Source organism: Macrobrachium nipponense, chromosome 18 (genome assembly GCF_015104395.2).
Source record: "Macrobrachium nipponense isolate FS-2020 chromosome 18, ASM1510439v2, whole genome shotgun sequence".
Classification (NCBI taxonomy): domain Eukaryota; kingdom Metazoa; phylum Arthropoda; class Malacostraca; order Decapoda; family Palaemonidae; genus Macrobrachium; species Macrobrachium nipponense.
The window spans coordinates 25,382,152-25,402,400 of NC_087211.1; the positions used below are offsets into that span (position 1 = coordinate 25,382,152).

Sequence of the window (20,249 nt, forward strand, 5' to 3'; positions counted from 1 at the left end):
TAACTGTCAATTTTCCTTTCAGCGTTGAATGACCTCATAGGTCCCAGTGCTTGGCCGTTGCCCTATATTCTATAATCCAGCTCAATCTGTAATAAGAAATTATCAAAATTGCTTATTTTGAAGGTCTTGCATTCCACATCTGAGAATTAAATCTCTGAAGCACGCTGGCTGGGCGTGGACTTCTTGGGAACCCCTAGGCAGTGTTTTGTTTTGTTTTTTTGTTACAAGGTTAACTATAAAGTTGGAGTGGCTGAGGGCTCTTGCAGTGCTATTTCTTAGGTGATGGTTCTTTGAAGGATATCTACTTCCTGTCTGTATAATGACTGTGCGGTAAACGATTATAGCTTTGGTGTTTTGATCGTGTGTGTGTGTGTGTGTGTGCGTGTGTGTGTGTGTGTGTGGAATTCCACCATTTTCGTCTGTATTGTGATGTTTTGTTTCACATGGTTGAGTTTTCCATGAACTGTTTTCGAAGCAGCATTGGGAGGAGCCCCTCCTGCTGTATGTGCTGACGAGAAACCTCTTGTGTGACTTTGGACATTTCTCTTGTGTCAGGGCCGTGGATGTGGCCAACATATGTATTTTTAATTTATTTTTAAACTTCTAAATGTAGTGATTCATGTACCCTCTCCCTTGTCTAATCCTTCCCTTATATGTCTCACCTTCTTAACTGTTATCTACCTTCCACATTCCCTAGTATACTAAGTCATCTTATTCCTTAGTAATGCTTACAGTTCCTTCGTATCACTTCTGATCTTAATGAGTAGCATTTATTCCACTTATTTTCCATTAGGGCTTATCCTTTATCCATGCATGCCTTACACACCTTGGCCATTCACATCTGTCACACTTTCACCACCGCAGGACAGCATCTCTCTTGTAATCCTTTCAACTTCTGTCTTTTCATCCTTTCCTCTGGTTTGCTCTTCTTACATCATCAACAGACAGTCACTTCCACAAGCACTCTTACACTTGTCCCTTCCGCTCTCGCATCACTTAGCTCTCCTCCTCGATCCTTTATGTGCAACTATTTTCAGTATCTCATTACCTTAAACTGCATTTCACCATATGCTTCTTGTATTCTGAGGTCTATTAGCTCAAATGCTTCTTGTATTCTGAGGTCCATTGGCTCAAATGCTTCTTGTATTCTGAGGTCCATTGGCTCAAATGCTTCTTGTATTCTGAGGTCCATTGGCTCAAATGCTTCTTGTATTCTGAGGTCCATTGGCTCAAATGCTTCTTGTATTCTGAGGTCCATTGGCTCAAATGCTTCTTGTATTCTGAGGTCCATTGGCTCAAATGCTTCTTGTATTCTGAGGGCCATTGGCTCAAACCCCTGTCTCTCGGTGTTTACTGGACTGTCGAACAATAGCCCCTTCTCCCTAAAGTGGTTTCTTAGATTCATCCCTTGTTTTTTATGAACTTTCTTGTCTCTCTCCTCTTCTGAGAAACAGAAATGTCACTGCATGTATGTTTAACTCACGTCATATATTTTTTAAAATTAATTTTTTTATTAATCCTTCCTTTCTTCTTTGCAAAAAAGATGCATTCATTTCATACCTTGTTTCAGTAAACGGAATGGCTTTGTTGATGAGCTCATGAAATATACTAAGAAGATATGTTAAATTTGTTAAGACCCAGGCCTTCACTTATAGGATAATTAATCCTAGCCTAAAGTTTTTCACGAAGAGCGTCCTCGACAAGAAATTATGGGAAGAGGAAAGGCAATTAGAATAATTATTTTCTATTTTTTTCTGGAATAACGTTGCCACTCTCAGAACATTTGACAAATTATTTCACACGTATGAAAACCGTGCAAAAATTCTCTTCAGATACTTGACATGCCGCTGGTTTGTGGAACTTAAAAAATCTGCTTGCTTGTCAAGTGTCGGATTTTCAGCGTGTGTGTGTGTTTTTTTTTTTGCCCAGTGGTCATATTTTATTTGTAAATCTGATTTCCTGTTAAAAGTCAGTGTTGCTTCACTGTGACTTACGTTGTTCGAGTGGTCAAAGTCGGCTGTTTATCGTTGTATATAAACCAAAGGCCTAGGTTCGAATCCTGGCCGAGCAAAAACATTTAAAAAAATATAATTCCCATGAGGTGTAGGTTATAAAACAAAACGTAGAGGGTCTGAATTAAACGATAATTGTGCCCTATTATTTGTGGATGTACAAGTGTCAATATATATATATATATATATATATATATATATATATATATATATATATATATGTGTGTGTGTGTGTGTGTGTGTGTGTGTGTGTGTGTGTTTGTGTGCTAAGAATTCGAGAAGTTAAGAGGGCATTATGGCTATTAAAACTACACACACACAGACACACACACACACACACACCACATATATATATATATATATGTGTGTGTGTGTGTGTGTGTGTGTGTGATTTTATGGCACAGCCTTTTCTTAAATTTTGTTCAAGTGCTAATGCACATATGGCTTCAACAGTTTATTGGCAAATCTTCAAATGAATCAGTCCTTATCAATTCTGTAATTAGAGATAAACATAATTGCTATAGTATCACTATAGTCATTCATTATTAAGCCGACAGCTTTTTCAACCACCACAACAGTCGTCTTTTAAATCTATTAAATAAGGTACTTTATTCACTGTTTATTTTTGTTTGTATGGTGTTTTTACGTTGCATGAAACCAGTGGTTATTCAGCAACGGGACCAACTGCTTTACGTGACTTCCGAACCACGTCGAGAGTGCACTTCTATCACCAGAAATACACATCTCTCACTCCTCAATGGAATGGCCGAGAATCGAACCCGCGACCACCGAGGTGAGAAACAAACACCAAACCAACCACGCCACTGAGGCGCTCTATTCACTGTTTAGGTCGACGAATGCATGCAGTGTGGCGGGACCACAAGCTTAAAATAAAATACAAGCAGGCAAAATTCTCCCCACATAAACTTAATCAATCCGGCTACCAAACTAACCCTCAGTGTCACATTCCCCTTTACTCTACTGAATACACCCAGGACAATTGACCTACCTACACAGAAGAAAAAAAAAAAAAACACACACAACCACATGTACTCACCCAACTCCAGATACTCCGGGCTATGCTGTGCTGTCCGCTGGTCGAGGTCACTGGAACACTAGCAACAACAGAGACAACAACCAAGAACCACAACACCACAACACAACAACAAACAAGGAATGCAACCACAACTCAACAACACAGCAAACAAACAAGGACTACAACCTCAACTCAACAACACAGCAAATAAACAAGGAATACAACCACAACAAAAGACTACTGCAGAAACAACCACCAACACAAAAAACAACACAAAAAGGCAACACACTCCCACTAACAACACCAAGGAATCACAACAGCTCACAAACAACAGCCCTCAACGACTCACAACCACACCAAGAAACCACAACAGCCTCCAAAGTGAACAACAACTCGCATATAACCCAGCAGGAACTCACAAGCACAACAAATCCAACAGCACAGGCACAACAACTCTAAGCAAACAATATTAACAATGACAAAACAAAACAAAACACAAAACTCAACTGACTTTCAATGCCTTCAACACTTTTCACAGACTGCTGCCTACAATACTGATCCTCACAGGTTCTGCCTAAAAACTGCCTCAAAACTTTGATCCCAACAACTAACACCAACTGCACCAGCAGACAACCTAGAACTCACCAACAGCCAATTCAATCGTTAACCATCCAACCACCAATTACCCTCTCTCTCTCTCTCTCTCTCTCTCTCTCTCTCTCTCTCTCTCTCTCTCTCTCTCTAGGACGTTGTCAAATGGAACTCCCATAATCCTCCATAGCGGGATTATTAGGTAGTATGACTTTAGTAGATTCACATCAGCCGTGCATTTGATGTCTAGACCTGTCCCTTACAAGGCTCCTGATTGGCTGTTGATAAGCCAATCACAGGGCTGGAAACTCTCAGTCTTTCTCGAAAGTTCACATAGACAGGATGTGTGTACCTCCTCTCCTGAGGGATGCGTCTTTCAAACGTATGCCTCAGGAGAAGTGGAACACACATCCTGCCCATGTGAACTCTCGAGAGTGTTTACAGCCCCGTGATAGGCTTATTAACAGCCAATCAGGAGCGTCGAAAGGGACGGGCCAGGACATCAAATGCACGGTTGATGTGAAGCTACTATAGCTGTCCTTGGTCGTCCAGTTTAAGATTTCAACAGAGAGAGAGAGAGAGGAGAGAGAGAGAGAGAGAGAGAGATGCATTTAGAATTATACCTTCATTATTTCTCTGCTATTATCTAAGATTATAACTACTTTGATGGTGTCCTTATGTAGTGATGTTTATATAACAGTTAATATGAATTTGGCAAGACTGACATTTCACGATTTATACAAGAAGACATTAAAACTCTCTTCAGGAAATCCTTAAGTCTTAGCTCCTGTTCGACAAAGTTTAGCAGAAGTGTCTGATACATTTATACACTCTAGATCTCATCAGCATGAGCTCTTTTCCATTAGAATCTTCTCCAACTTTGCCATCGTTATTCTCAAAGAAGTTTTTTCTCTGTTTCATTTTTATTTGATTTGAGAAAATTCGTGAGTTGTTTCGGGTCGGATGATTCAAGATGATGAGAACGTTACCTAGAAGCGAAAAGCAGGTGACCAACGTTGTACAAAAATGAACATTCTCAACAGGGAATTGTGAATCCCTTATCGTCTACGTGGGGGTGAGGGGGGTGGGATTACACTGTCAGTGAACCTTACGCGGTGCACTGTAGGTATTACTTTAGGTTCCTTGCAGCGTCCCTTTAAACTTCTTGCTCTCGATTTCCCTTTCAGTGTTGAATGACCACTTGGTTCCCAGTGCCTGGCCTTTAGCCTAAATTCTATATTCCTTTCTTCGTTCCTTCCTTAAATCCATCTACGCCAGTTTTATTCCTAAAATTTAACAGAGGCTCTGCACTACCTCATAAATCCGGAAACATCATCTTACACCTAAACTTGAGGGAAGTCTTGAAGTGTTGCAGCTTTCACTGAAGAACGAAATGATTGACAGTGAAGAGAAATAAACTGAAGAACGAAATGATTGACAGTGAAGAGAAATAAACTGAAGAACGAAATGATTGACAGTGAAGAGAAATAAACTGAAAAACGAAATGATTGACAGTGAAGAGAAATAAACTGAAAAACGAAATGATTGACAGTGAAGAGAAATAAACTGAAAAACGAAATGATTGACAGTGAAGAGAAATAAACTGAAAAACGAAATGATTGACATTGCAGAGAAATATAGCTTATGGACACCACATGCTGTGTTAAATTGCAATTTAAGACTTACTTTTGATTAACAGACTGACTTATGCTTACCTTTTGCCTTTTTAAAGTGAGTATAAGCATAGCAGTGAGCAGCAACCAAGTTGTCAATAATGGGAAACGCAAAGTCGTGACGAACATGAGGGTGACAGCTTATACAAAGCACGGTACCTAGAGAGAGAGAGAGAGAGAGAGAGAGAGAGAGAGAGAGAGAGAGAGAGAGAGAGAGAACCTTTGTGCAATAAAAAATGTTGGCAGAAGGCTGATGCAATCTGTGATTCACTCGTTCTCTTATCCTGATATCATCTTAACATATCAACTCCTATTAAATTTTACCAACCAGAAGATGACAAATGGTCAAGAAAATATGTTATGGGGTTTCTAATAATTCCCGTTTTCCTCACAGTGAGATCTCTAGGTCGATACGTGTCATAAGAAAAGGTTTAAGTCCGTGTCTTTTGCAAACTACAGTCCCTTTTTTGACACGTGAGAAACCTAATAAAGGAAAGGAAAATGTATCTTCTTCAAGTAGGTCTGCAGCAAGGAGGCATTCCCGCACGTGTTTGTGGCGTCTGTTCTCATGATTGTTCGAGAATACTCTGGTGTTTGTGAAACTCCAGCACGCGGCCGTCGTTAGAAACGCCCCGTTTTGAATATGACGTAACATTTCGTCGAGAACCTCCTAAAAAGTTCCTGTCGAGGGACGGTGACGTTCGCTGGTTATGCTCCGCCCTTTCAGCCCCGCCCAGAGATCGACGTATATGTATATATATATATATATATATATATATATATCTTATATAATATATATATATATATATATATATATTATATTAATATATATATAGATATATATATATATATATTATATACGATATATATATATATATATATATATATATATATATTATATATTATATATATATATATATATATATATATATATATATATGGCCCTGAGGAAGTAGAGAGGATGCGATCATCGGAGATACGAGAAGAAGGAAGAGACGAAGAATAAGAGAGGAAGAGGACGGAAGGACGGAAACGAAGTCCGTAGTCGGAGAGAGAGATAGAGAGAGATCACGACTTTGAGCAACCCTTTCAGAGAAGAAACGTCCTACAAGACTAAGGCATTCCTTCCTGCAATACGAAGTTAAGAAGCCGTCTGAAGTTTCTACTGACCCCCTTTTGTGAAGCCCTCACTTCGAGCTCTGATTTCAACAACTGCAAAACTGGGCAAGAAGTATTTCCTTGCCGCACTGTTTTCCCCTTTTCACATATTGTCAGATTTAATTTTGTTATGTAAATAGGAGAAACCATTCTGCATTTATCTTTGTGAATAAGCTTGTAAATAAACTTCTGTTCTGTTTGAGTTTCTTTCTATATTCGTATCCCGAGTTTCAATTGTTGGTGTTGAATCCTTTTTGTTTATTATAATAAAGAACCTGAGCGGATTCACGCTCTGTAATGGAGTGATTTATGCAACCGATAGAATGTCGACTGATAAATCGTAGTCAAAGTGGAGTAGGACTACTAACTAACATACTAAAATCTGACATTGTCACCTACTTAACCCTCTCTTTTTAAAGGGAAAGGGCCTACTGGTGGAGGACAGACATATATATATATATATATGTACTATATATATATATTATAGTATATATATATATATATATATATATATTATATATGTATGTCTGTATATATTTTATTTATTCTATTTATTTATTTATTTTTTTAATGTATCCATATCCATAACATGAATAGAACAGTATGCTGTATTTATGCGAACAAAAGCTAAATCTTAGGACACCGAGAAGTCCTTACAATGGGAGTGCGAAGACTGGATAGCAAGAGATGGTGTTGCTAGGAGATGTGAAATGGTGACATAAGTTCCCGGTTATGAAATGTGGGTCATTAGCGGAAGCAACGAATGAAAGTTTGCCGGATGAGGAGGATCGGTGGGAGGGTCGCCTCCTTCACTCATCATCGACCGGATCTTTGTCGTGGAAAAATCTCTTTTGGTTGCAGTATATATATATATATATATATATATATATATATATATATATATATATATATATATATATATATATATAATGATGATAAGACGTACAAGAAAAGGATTATGATGATGATAAGTGACGATGACTACAGTAGAAGCAGGAACAGCAGTATAATAATGGTAATATTCTTAGGAATTCAGTAGTCTATGGTCAATAATATTTTATAAATTTTTGGTAAAAATGTTATGGTCGTAATTTTTAGGTGTATTATACGTTTTGCATCTAACGCTTTTACCATGGGGCGATTGCTCGTTAGATTGATTATATGCAAAATACGGAAAATAGATGAAAAATGCAATTTCAATAGAGACATAAGGCCAAAAAGAGAACAAATTTTCAGTTTTATATATATATATATATATATATATATATATATATATATAATATATATTTATAAAATAGATTATACATTATGAAATGTGTATATATCTATATTTATAAAATTAAGAAAATTATAGAATTATTGGTATGAATAGAAGGGAAAAAAATCCTTGTATTATATAGTCATAATTTTTTTATTTAGAGGATCCACATAAAGGTACACACATTTAGATATCATTAATTCTTAGATATTCCCAGTGTGTGCCTATCTAGGTGTTGGTTTGAAAGGGGAATAGTCAACGAAATAAGACAAATGAATGAAACATTTGTGTTCATGACGAATGAAAGCCGGCGAATTTTGCTGGTTGGATTTATGAAAAGTTGGCTGTACAGCCAAACACTGGGACATTTTTATCCACTCAGCGCTTAAAGAAAGTGAAAAAGAGGAAGTAGGAGTGGTTAGAAAGCAAAATGGAAGAAAGGAAGGGGACACTTATGTAGAGATAAAGGTCAACAGAGGTGGAATGGCCACGAGTTCGATTCTCGGGCATTCCATTGAGGGGTGAGTCATGTGCATTTCTGGTGACAGAAGTTCATTCCCGACGTGGTTCGAAAGTCACGTAAAGCCGTTGGTCCCGTTGCTGAGTAACCACTGATTCAATGCAACGTAAAAACACCAACAAACAAACAAACAAACAAAAGAGGTGCAACTAGGGGCCGAAGCTCGCTGTCAACAACTGGAGGTGGACTGACGGCATTACCCTCCTACAAGGAGCCGACAATTCAGTGGACGAGTCTGTATCTAAACAACTGAAAGAAATCGGGAGATGAATGACAATTTTATATTACCAAAGTTTATTACCAGAAGAATCATAGAAAGACGCTTAATGCCGTTAGTCCCCTGACAGTCGAAGAGGACAAACACTTCATTAATCAAACGTCTCGTTGTCTCGCTGCGAATCGCTGGGGTGAACCAGACATGAAGACTTACAGAATAACTTAGGCCCAGAGGCTGCCGGCAAAGAGCAAGCTCGCATTCCGGCTGGAAAGCGACTCTGTAGTCGTCATGTCTAGCTGGCATCTGCATATTCATGGCCACTTCCTATAAGATTCATCTGCAATAGCTTTGGTGTACGTTCACTGTTCACAGACTTCAAATTCCATTTCATCTGTATCGGCAACTTAAGAACGAATGGACGGATTTTGCTGTATCTAGTTGAAAATATCCCTGAGTTGACCCATCCACATTATGAACAGTCGTGTTGATATCGATGAAGGCATTTTCCGCTTTGGTATCTGTCTCCATCAGTAAGACTTTTTTTCGATTTTCAAGGATCCCAGTACTGCATACAAGGCTGCGCACAATCGTTATCGACTAGTTGTTTCTGGCACACTCGGTATAATGAGAAAGAAGGTTAATAAATCACTAATGGGGACTGGTGGACACCTACCCAGTACAGTTATAAACACGTGATGCAAAATGTACACAAAGATCAACATCGAGGTCAGGGTCATTACTTTCACATGAATTTTTTATGACATTATGCAATCATTAAACGTGGGGTGGAGGGGAGTTCGATAGTCATCAATGAAAACACAATAACTCCTTCCCCTTCCTAATGTTTCTGATAACTTAATTGTGAAGATGAACACACGACGAAGGCCTTTCGTCCCCTGGCAGAACTGTGCTATCCTCTGATGAGTGATACAGTCATCTTTTTAGTTTTGTAAAAGAAAATTCTTGTGCGGCTCTGTCTGTCCCTCCACCCTCTGCTGAGGCTTGACGGCTCCAATTGGTATGTTGATCTTGCATACTCTTGTTAGTTTTTAGTTTAAAATGAGCCATAGTCGTACCTCTCACAGAACGAAAGGTGCTAACATAGGACACCACCGGACCGTGGCTGAGTTTCATGGGCCTAGGCTAAGAGATTTTATGGGTCGTGACTGAAGCCACCACCGGAACTTCGGCGCATTTTTTTTTTTACTTGTTTATGACTTGTTTACGTGTTCGAGGTTCAGCAAACATGAACTCCCTCTCAGGCTCCGAAGCTTTTTTCACACGTCCTTATTAATAGTCTGCAACAATTCACTCCGCATTTCTTATATTTCAATGAGAGCATTGTGATGCGTTCTTCCCCGCCGCAATCATGGTGCGGAATTGTGTGAAAATAGTGACCAAAAAATAGTGACCCTGACTTGCCATTTTTTGTCCTTGCTCTCCAGGGCATTTCTCGGAATTAGTGGTAGGTCACGCAATGCCTCTTGGTTTTTCTATAAGCAAGTGTTAGTTGTAATCTTGATGGAAAACTTCTATAGTGTTTGTTTTAGTTCTTACGTTTGACTTTCATTAGTAGTTTTGCAATTTTGGTGAAAACATTAACATATATATATATATATATATATATATATATATATATAATATATATATATATATATATATATGTATATATATATATATATATATAGTATATATATATATATATATATATATATTATATATATATATATATATATATATATATATATATATAGTAAGTTTCAGCGCGTGTTTTCTGATTGGTCGATATGTATGTGATTGATATAATTCAGATATTAACAGGTAATTAGGTCTCTGACCTAATTCTGTTCTAGGTTGGTGAAGGAACTTATGAAAGAACTGCCTTTTGTGGAAGCGAAAAATAGTCATAACATAGTAATGTACCAGTTAGGTGGTGGTTGTATTTGTACAGTATTATTCACTTGAGCGCATTTGATTAGTTTTATTTTTTGTTTAGGTTTGGCTAGACTGCGTTTTTATATTGTTACCAAGATCTGGTAAATATTGAACACATTTTACCAGCTTATTTTTTGCCTCCTAAGATCTATTCACTGACCTAATCATTTTGTAATGTACTACCATAACGTTGAATACGGTATTAGGAGGAGACAAAAAAAGCAAGGAGAAACCACCATTCTTGTTTTGTAGGACACCTTTGTACTCGATTCATTACAGAGTACTCGATTCATGAGAGAGAGAGAGAGAGAGAGAAACAGGCTTTTTATTATATAACGAAGGTACGCTATACTTGTTTTGTCGAACACCTTTGTACACGAGAGAGAGAGAGAGAGAGAGAGAAACTTTTATTATATAACATAACTTGCGTAGTATATCTGGAAAGAGAGAGAGAGAGAGAGAGAGAGAGAGAGAGAGAGAGAGAGAGAGAGAGAGAGAGAGAGAGAGAGGAGTACCCGACATCAATCCAGAATAAAAACCTTTCTAGTTATAAGAAACTTTTCTTCAGTTACGAAGTATCAAAATATTTTAGTAAAAATGTACGCAGCCTTAGTTATAGCTATTCAAATGAAGCTTGAAGATCGGAAATAATGACAAGGTCCTCGTCAAAGGGAACTGTGGTATTGTGTAAGTGAGCCGCGGTGAAAGGGAGGCGAAGGATTGGATTCTTTGAATTCCTTTCATATTTTTGGAATGTGAACAAGAACGGATTTCATTCCGGTATTCGAGAGGTGCTGTATATAGCGGGCAGCTGTCTGGTGGAAAACAGAGTTGAAAAGGAAGGACTCTGTAGGGATCATGATGTAATACTACTTGTGAGTTGTGGTTCTACAACTCCCAGCTGTGATTTTGAATGTATTTTCAATGACAACAAAGCGTTGGATTTTTCTATGATTTTATTTTTATTTCGTGCGTGTGCTACATTTTAAGATACTGATATTCCTGAAAGACAGTGGTTGAACTTTTTTAGATTCGCATATTGTTATAATCCCTTGGTTTGAAGCTTTGTTATTAGTACATGTCTTTTGGAATTCCGTAAATAGAGCTTTGTGTGAGATTCGCATATGATTTAAAATTGCGTCCTTTTTTTGTGTAGCATCTGGAAAGTTCATTGTAGCTTTTATTTTGTAGAGTGCCTAGATTGAAAATGGTTTCATTATCAGCATTTTTAGAATGCTATGCACTAAGAAATCAAGATTATGAAGTGTAGAGATGTTCATTAGAAATATGTTCACTCTTTGTCCATGAGAAATTTTTAGGGAAGGGCATTTCATTTTAGTTTTCTGTGCAAGAAAACTATTGAGATGGCTTTTTCTCTGTCCGACCTCCCTCAGATCTTAAGAACTACTGAGGCTAGAGGTTCTGCAAGTTTGTATGTTGATCATCCCCCCTCCAGTCATCAAACAGCAAATTGCAGCCCTCTAGCCTCAGTAGTTTTTATTTTATTTAAGGTTAAATTTAGCCATGATCGTGTGTCTGACACCGCTATAAGTGTCAATAACAGACCACCACTGGCTGTGACTGAAAATTTCTTGGACCGTGGCTGATAGTTTCATACAGCATTATACGTTGTACAGAAAACTCGATTGCACCGAAGAAACTTTGGCGCATTTTTTACTTGTATAATTCTGACTTAAAAGACCGGTGTTTCAGTAAGCAATCAGAACAAATTCAAGTTGATATGATAATGATTTTTGCAGTTGAAATGACTCTCATTATGTAATAAGTTCTGCTCTGTTTTTCAGAAATGTACTGACTTGCTCATGAGCTTTGGCTAATGCATCATCTAAGCGTTTTTGCTTACGATTTGTCTGAGAAAATTGCTGTTTTTAATTCACAGATTTGTTGGTGAACTGAATTCTTTTACTTGATCTGATTTCTTCTTTTATGAGCTTGATGGTGCACGCTACGCTGTGCTGGAACCGCCCCCTACATACTACTCCCCAACCCGGGCGGACAAACAAGGTTGCAGGAGGGTGGATGTGTCCTGCCTCCCCTACCTACCCCGCCCTAAGAAAGGTCCATTCGGAGTTCACTATTATAGATAGATTGTTGCTGTGGACGAACGAGTCATTGGTGGGTCCTTCTTTGGATATTTCGAGTAAAATCATTCACTGGTTGCTTAAAACTGCCCTCGTTTTTTTAAAAGGTCATTTCCACCCAAGAAAGTAGAGAGTTAGGGAATAGTCATGTCAAATGTGTCACCGTTTTTTCATAGTGACCTGGACCTTAGGGTAATCTGTGCTAATTCACTTCACCGGGGAAATGAGACTTAAATGTTAGTCTCTCTCTCATATATATATATATATATATATATATATATATATATATATATATATATATATATATATATATATATACTTTTAGGGCATAGTTTTTCTCTTGAAAAATTTTCGTTAAAAGCAATTGTTTCTTGCAGGTACCTTCATACCGCCGAAGTTTTTTCTGATTCTCGTTCGTCAATTTCTGGTGAAAAATACGCAGACTTCCTTCTTCCATTTATTGAATTTTGTCGCGACAGCTTTTTCGCCTTATGGCATTATCAAGCGACTACTGACTTACAATCTGGCCTTTCGGCCTATTTATTTCATCGTGTGGGAAGTATGACCTTTAGGTATGGGTTACTGGTTGGTCTAGGGATTAACAACTAAACCATTAAGGGTGTTGTTTCGGATACAAAGAACATAAGGACATATATATTATGACAATAAAAGTGAAAGTTTAAACGGTGGTTAAATAAATATTAAAAATATAATGCCATGTGCTATAGTTCGACAGATCTAAACTAATAGATTACCTCCTTGAGAAAAACCCTGTTGCCACTTCTCTCTTAACCTATAAATCTTCCCCTTCTCAAGTCCTCAGCCATCTCCCAGCGAGGCAATAGTATTTGGGACAGTACTGAATGAAACTGACCGTATAAATCCTAATCCGTAAACTTGATTGTTATATTTGTTATGACTTATACCTTTGAATGTTGGATATATTACATATTTTATTTGATGATCTTTTTCATTAAAAGTAAAAAAATAATTGGTAATTACCATTCATTATGTCTTATGACATTTTCTTATAATCTTGTCAGTAGAGTAACTTCGATTTATTCTTTTTTTATTAACTGAATTTTCCGTCTCCCATACTATCCATTTCCTAAACAAGTTTCTAATATTTTTCATTTCATTGCTCTTTATTTTAGGTTTTCACCTCATTTTCATTCATCAAGTTATGATTTACTTAAATTTCATTTTCTTTTTCATAGCATATTTTGTCTTTAAAACCACACAGTATTCTGCACTATTCTCTCTTGACTACAATTTCATTTGTCTCCATCCTATTTGGTTATTACTTTTGAGGCTGTAATATTCTCTTGATTTCATAATTTTTACTTTGTAAGTTTTGCATATATTGCATGGCATTTTATTTGAAAATGTTTTTCATTTAAAGTAAAAAAAATCTGGCATTACCTTTCATTATTTCTAATGACATTTTCCTCTGGAAAATATATGACATACAGATATAAAAACACATTAGTAAAAAAAAGATTTATTATAACAACTCTAATGCATGTAACAATTTTTACTTTTTATAAGGTTGTTGCCCATAAACTCCTCATTGGGAGAGAAATAATTTATTTACAATAATTATCACAGGAATTGTAATAATATGATTCTATACAAAATGTACATTTCGAAGAATCTTTGTCGTTAGATGATCTTGGCTCACTAGCAAACATCCTTTGCAGCATCGCCTGTTTGCAAGTTTTCGGAATGCGTAACTGCATTTGCCCGTTTCATAGCGTGCTTTCTGTAGGAATGAATTAATTTCACTACTGAGTATTGTTCTCGATAACCTAAAGCAAGAGGTCATTCTTTTGGCGCTAGAGTTCTCAGCTAGACCAGGCGGTGGGGCTTATCCAAAGGGTAGCTGTAAGAGATGAATCCTTTGAACTCCATGGTTTAATAGGCTTTGCCCACCTGCATATCGCCTGTCAAAGGTAACAAGAAAAGTGGCAGCGTCTTTCAAAATCATCTGTCACGTTTATAAATGCGATTTCTCATTTTATTTACCAATAAAATTATAATCACAATATGTGAACGCTTACGTTCCGCAAAACATGCTAAAAACTTTAAACTGCCCATTTATTGATTTATGTGTTATAAAGCAAGGTATTCAAAACTGGATACTGGTAGATGTGACAATAGGGTTCTTACCCAAAGAAGAAAACAATCTCTCAGTTTAGATCTGTCGAACTATAGTGTCTCCATAAATGTATGTTTAAAATTTAATATCTTACAAGTTGGTTTTAAATACAAAATTACATACCGGAATAAAGATGAATATAGAAATCTAAATACAGGAAATAAAATATATTTTATGCATACTAAAGGTACAAATCAGCTAATTTCTGTTTATACATAAATGTGTATGATATTAAATTTTAGTGAGCATGTGTGTGTGTGTCCAAATAGTCTATGTTGATTAACGGGTGCAGATTCGTGTTGGGTGGGGCTCAGCACCTGAGTGAGCATATTACTTGGCTTTCGCTGGGCCCTCTCATGTCTTCTAAGGGGCGCTATGTTCTCGGTGGGTTGGGGCGTGCTGTCTGGTCCCCGTATTCCTTCTCCTGCTGGAGGGGAGTATATGGTCCGATTCTTGTTGGATGTTCAAGGTTGGTTTTTGAATAGCGATGCTTTTAAACATACATTTAAGGAAACACTAGCACATGGCATTATATTTTGAATATTTATGTAACCACTGTTTACACTTTCACTTTTATTGTCATAATATATATGTCCTTATGTTTTTGTATCCGAAACAACACCCTTAATGGTTAAGCTGTTAATCCCGAGACCAACCAGTACCCATACCTCAAGGTCATACTTCCCACACGATGAAATAAATAGGCTGAAAGGCCAGATTGTAAGTCAGTAGTCGCTTGATAATGCCATAAGGCGAAACAGCTGTCGCGGCAAAATTCAATAAATGGAAGAAGGAAGTCTGCATATTTTTCACCAGAAATTGACGAACGAGAATCAGAAAAAAAACTTCGTCGGTATGAAGATACCTGCAAGAAACTTATTGATGCCTCTAAAGCAATTGCTTTTAACGAAAATTATATATGTATATATGTTACAGTTAATATCTAAATCCAGACAATTTGTAAAGTGATTGATTTTTTCAGGCAGTTTGTGAATTGCCTGGTTCACCCAGTCAGTTTATATAATGAAGTTTTATCTTATCACAATGATTCATATACATGCACTAAGCTACAAATGTCCTTTAATATCCAATTTGCTCTACCTTGGAATTAATATATTTTCATATATGTTAACCAAAGGGGAATTTTTTTAGTTCATAATAATTTTGCCCTCTTGTGGGTTCGAACCAGCGCCCAGCGGACAGGGTGTAACTGTGGCCACCGGTGTAACACGAGTTTATGCAAATATTTCGAGAAATGAAAGAAAAAATTATTCTAAGCAGACAATGCAATAAACATGCATTGTAAGGCTTTGTTTATCAGTGAGGCAAATTTTTGAAACAACCGTTTTTCCTTTAACGCTGCTCTCGGCCAAGATAGCGTACGGGTTGTCTTAGTGGTCAGGGATAAAGGGGGTTAGTGGGGAGGGTTGATGACGTGCGTTAAGCAACTGGACTCCTGGTCTTTTAATTGTGTTATTTTTTTCTCGCAGGTTTGTGAAAAATGTAACGTTACACTCCCTTCTCTTAGTAAATCACCTGTGAACAGACTTCACTGTAATCTAATTTAATGATGAGCTTTACATATCAAGTAGAGTAAATGTCATAGAATTTTTGAATCAGGAGTCAGGACTAGGCCTATGCTGAATGAGTGATAATGGAAGTAATCATGATGATGAGGAAATGCAGGTAGGGAGGATACTGCACTTTGAACATCGTCAGCTTTTTTTACCTCTTTCGATTACTGAATGAATATACTACCTTGTTCAGGAAAGAATGAAGAAAGTGAATTTTCCATAATGTTCCTATTCTTTCTATTACATCTGACAGAGACGAAGGCATTTTCTTTGATATATTTTTCCTTTCAACTGGTGTGTGTGATGAATACTTTTGATGGAGAACGAGAGACTTTTGAAAATACATTTTAAATCTTTGATCTGTGTGTCATGTCATGAATAGGCTTATCTTTGAGGGAGGGGAGATTCCATTTTGCTTGCTTTCTTTTCTTCATCGGAGTCCAGTGAATACCATTGACGGAGAGGGAGAAGGTTTCGGTGATACTTGCATATTTCACATTTTGTTCAGTATCTAAAGAATCCATGTGATTTGGAGGTACTTTATTCACATCGGCCTAATCACAGATTATCTTTTTTTATAACAGTGGAGTTCATTGTTGCAAGACCCATAAATAAACGTCATATCTGCAAATTCCTCCTTACTCAAATGGTAAGGTATTGTCTCCAGTTTCTTGTTCACAAAATGAATAAGGAATTTGGAACTTGTAACCCGAACACACACTTGGCGAAAAACCAAGGCTGTTAGAGTAACTATACTCGGTTTTTTCCCATATATCCACAAGCCTGTGGTGTTTGCGTATGGTAACACTGCGTCCCGGGCTTTAGATAGTTAATTCAGCTTACATTCAACAACAATAACAATATCCTATTTCGAATATTAACGGTGTAATTCGCATACAGTAAATTATTAAAACACTTTTCAGATGCAAATGTACACCAAGATATCCTTTTATTTACCTAAAACTTACACATAGTGTAACTGTTACCATACGCAAACACCACAGGCGGGTGGACAGATGGAAAAAAAACGGAGTATAGTGAAGTGATCAGTTCTCTTACCCTCCCATAGTCGCGCGTACTCTGACATCCCGTGCGCGCCATCTTACTCAGCCATTTAATGATTACGCTTATTGTAAAAATACTTATTTTAAAAATTCACCTACAACACTTGCCACCTTTAAATGCATATGTTTATAAAAAATGTGCTGCTCAGATTGACTTTCTTTCATTCCCCCAAATATTTGCATAAACTCGTGTTATAGTCTACTGAAAATTCCACATGAAGTGGTAATGTTGAGAATCAAATGTTTTTTTGCATTTTCTAATACTATAAGGTGTAAGATTAAAAAACTGCCGGGTGACACTCTTTCACCTTTGGGGAAAATTATCTATGCATTAAGTAAGTTTGAGGTATTTACGTGACAAAAAATCTGTACATGTTTATACTTCTGTCTGACATCTTTATTAATCTCTTCTTTCGAACACACAAATAGTTTTATTGATTGTTATTTGAAAAAAAAACATGGCCATAATTGAGAAGAAAATTACTAATATTCAGAAATAAACTCGTGGAAAATTAATTAAACATCTAAATAGTTTTCATTATTACACTGCACAAACTGAACAATTCATACTGCATTTAGCTAGCTATCATATAAAATGTTTCTAAGAATAGCCCCTTCTTCATTTCTTTCTTCTCCTTCACTTCTATCTTTCTTCAGTTTAGTGAATCGGTTCAAACACTCGATTGAACTTTTACATTGACAAAACAATGTACTACATCCTAGAGATGCCTTCACGCAACTGCAATTTACACTTCCACATGTATTCCCTTCAATAGCACAAGAACATTTAATAAGCTGCAGAAAATATTCTGGAGCACATGATACTCCTTTGGGTGTGGTAACTGGCACTAGAAAAGTATGAGTAGGGTCAGATTCCCACCCATAGTCAGTCGGGTCCATAAGGGGTGGATTGGCTTCATCAGCACATTTCCATCGGGCAGCCTGTAGGTGACATCGGTAGACATGGTATCTAAATGTGGCTGCTGTTGGAGGCAGTGTCTTTAACTGGGGAGCTCCTACAACTTTATTGGCAGAACATTTTTCCTGCCATACCGCGTATCTAATGTCAGACATAGTGTCAGATGCTTTTGACAGTATGCCGTAGCAGCGTGATAAAAATGTAGTTGCTTGATGTATTACATCTGACAAGTTTGCATTTATATCACCAAGGCCAGCAATCTGGCAACCTTGCCTTAAAACATTCACAACAGCTGCCTTTCCTATTCGATGTAATTGTGATGTTATGTCACAACCACATAAAGCATGTGCTGCTAAAATGTTTGAAACTATGGGGTTGTGTTTTTCCACAGTAGCTTTGATATTTATTTAATTACGTCCCCCAGAAGTAGCTTCCATCATTACTGTCAATTTAGATTATGCTTGTGGTAATGATGTAATTTGAGTACAAAAACATCTGTATCATCACATACTATAATGATATTATCAACTCCAGCCTTTATTAAATAGAGGAGCTGGTGGATTATTATAACACAGCTTCTTCTTGGGTGCTGTGAAGGTCCTCATGTTGTCCTCTTGACCATTTTGAATAAGAGTGGGGATTGGAGAAAACCTAGTGACCACTAGCTTATTTTTGTGAATTCTTTCTACAACTTTCTCCGTCAGTCTCTGAATAATGTACTGAATGACCTGAATTTTGTTTTTGGTAACAGAGAGTGTCACACTTTGACTAGAGAGAGGGCTGATCACACTAAGTTTGTATTTTCTACTACTTGACTTGGCTCTTGACTCTCTTGCACCCTTTTAATACTGTCTTCATTGTATCGATCAAAAATAAGATATACATCACTCTTATCAAGTCTTAAAAGTATGTATGAGCAATAAGCATTACAATAGTTACTAACAGTACCTGCATTGGGCCAAGTTGTTCCCCACATGATAGCACAGCCATCTATCACAACTACTGCTGGCTTTAATAGTCGCCCAGACTGTTCAACTTTTAGTTTGTTTTTCAAAGTGGCTTTATTTGGGGGAATAGACATTTCACCAGACTCTGTGAACAATGATGTGGGTATTGGAGCAAGTTCATGTGCTATGACATCACTGAAATCAACATTGCGAGTTGCACTTAAACCTATCTCTCTGTGGAGTGTATCAGTTCTGTATCATACAAAGGCATGTCACCAATATGGACACTGTAATACAAAGGCATGTCACCAATATGGACACTTTTTTGTTACTGCAGCAGTGGAAACCACCTGAAATTAAGCATATCAAGAAAATAATTAATAACTATAAACATAATTTTCGAAAGCATAAATTCATGGATACCATGTCGTGTAGTTCTGCTATGCAAAAGACAGTATTAATATTGGAATTCATACACATTACCTTGGATGATAGTGGAGAGTAAAATCCTTCTGGCCATGAGTCCTCAAACTTTGTCATCTCCCTTTTTCCAATGGTTACTGAGTCATAGGCATTGACACAGGAAGGGCTTAGTTTTTCCAGTTTCCACATTCAACAAATCTCCATTGGGATGAGAATCGGGATCCAGGGGATCAATACAAGTAATTAATTTTTCACGTAATTTCAACCTGTCATTTGTGTCATATTTAATCCTACTTTCACTCTCTTCTTTATGGACAGTCTTTGGTCCCTTTGGATTCTTCTCAATAACTGAAGCAATATCATTTATTAGTTGACTGCAAGTGTGCAGACTCATAGCCCATCTCTTGATGCTTTGTGGATTCAATGTGTTACCAATAATGCCTGATGGACCGTGGCCATATCTCATGAATGTAATCTCTATAAACATGTCAGACCACATTCCATTCCATAAACCTGCATTATGACAAGTGACATGCTCATCTTTCAAGAAGCCTTTGCATTTCACGTAAGTAAAGTAGTGCATTTCTGGCATAGTTTATTTGTTTAGCTGCATAAAAATATGGTAACATAGATTCGACAAACCATAGGAGCAGCAGCCAGTC

At 37.1% G+C, this 20,249-nt stretch overlaps 1 protein-coding gene across 2 annotated transcripts in view; it reads left to right on the forward strand.

The window, feature by feature from the left end:
• Nucleotides 1-20,249, forward strand: part of LOC135196933 (visual pigment-like receptor peropsin) — a 734,660-nt gene that overhangs the window by 234,449 nt on the left and 479,962 nt on the right. The gene's annotated exons all lie outside the window — the stretch shown is intronic.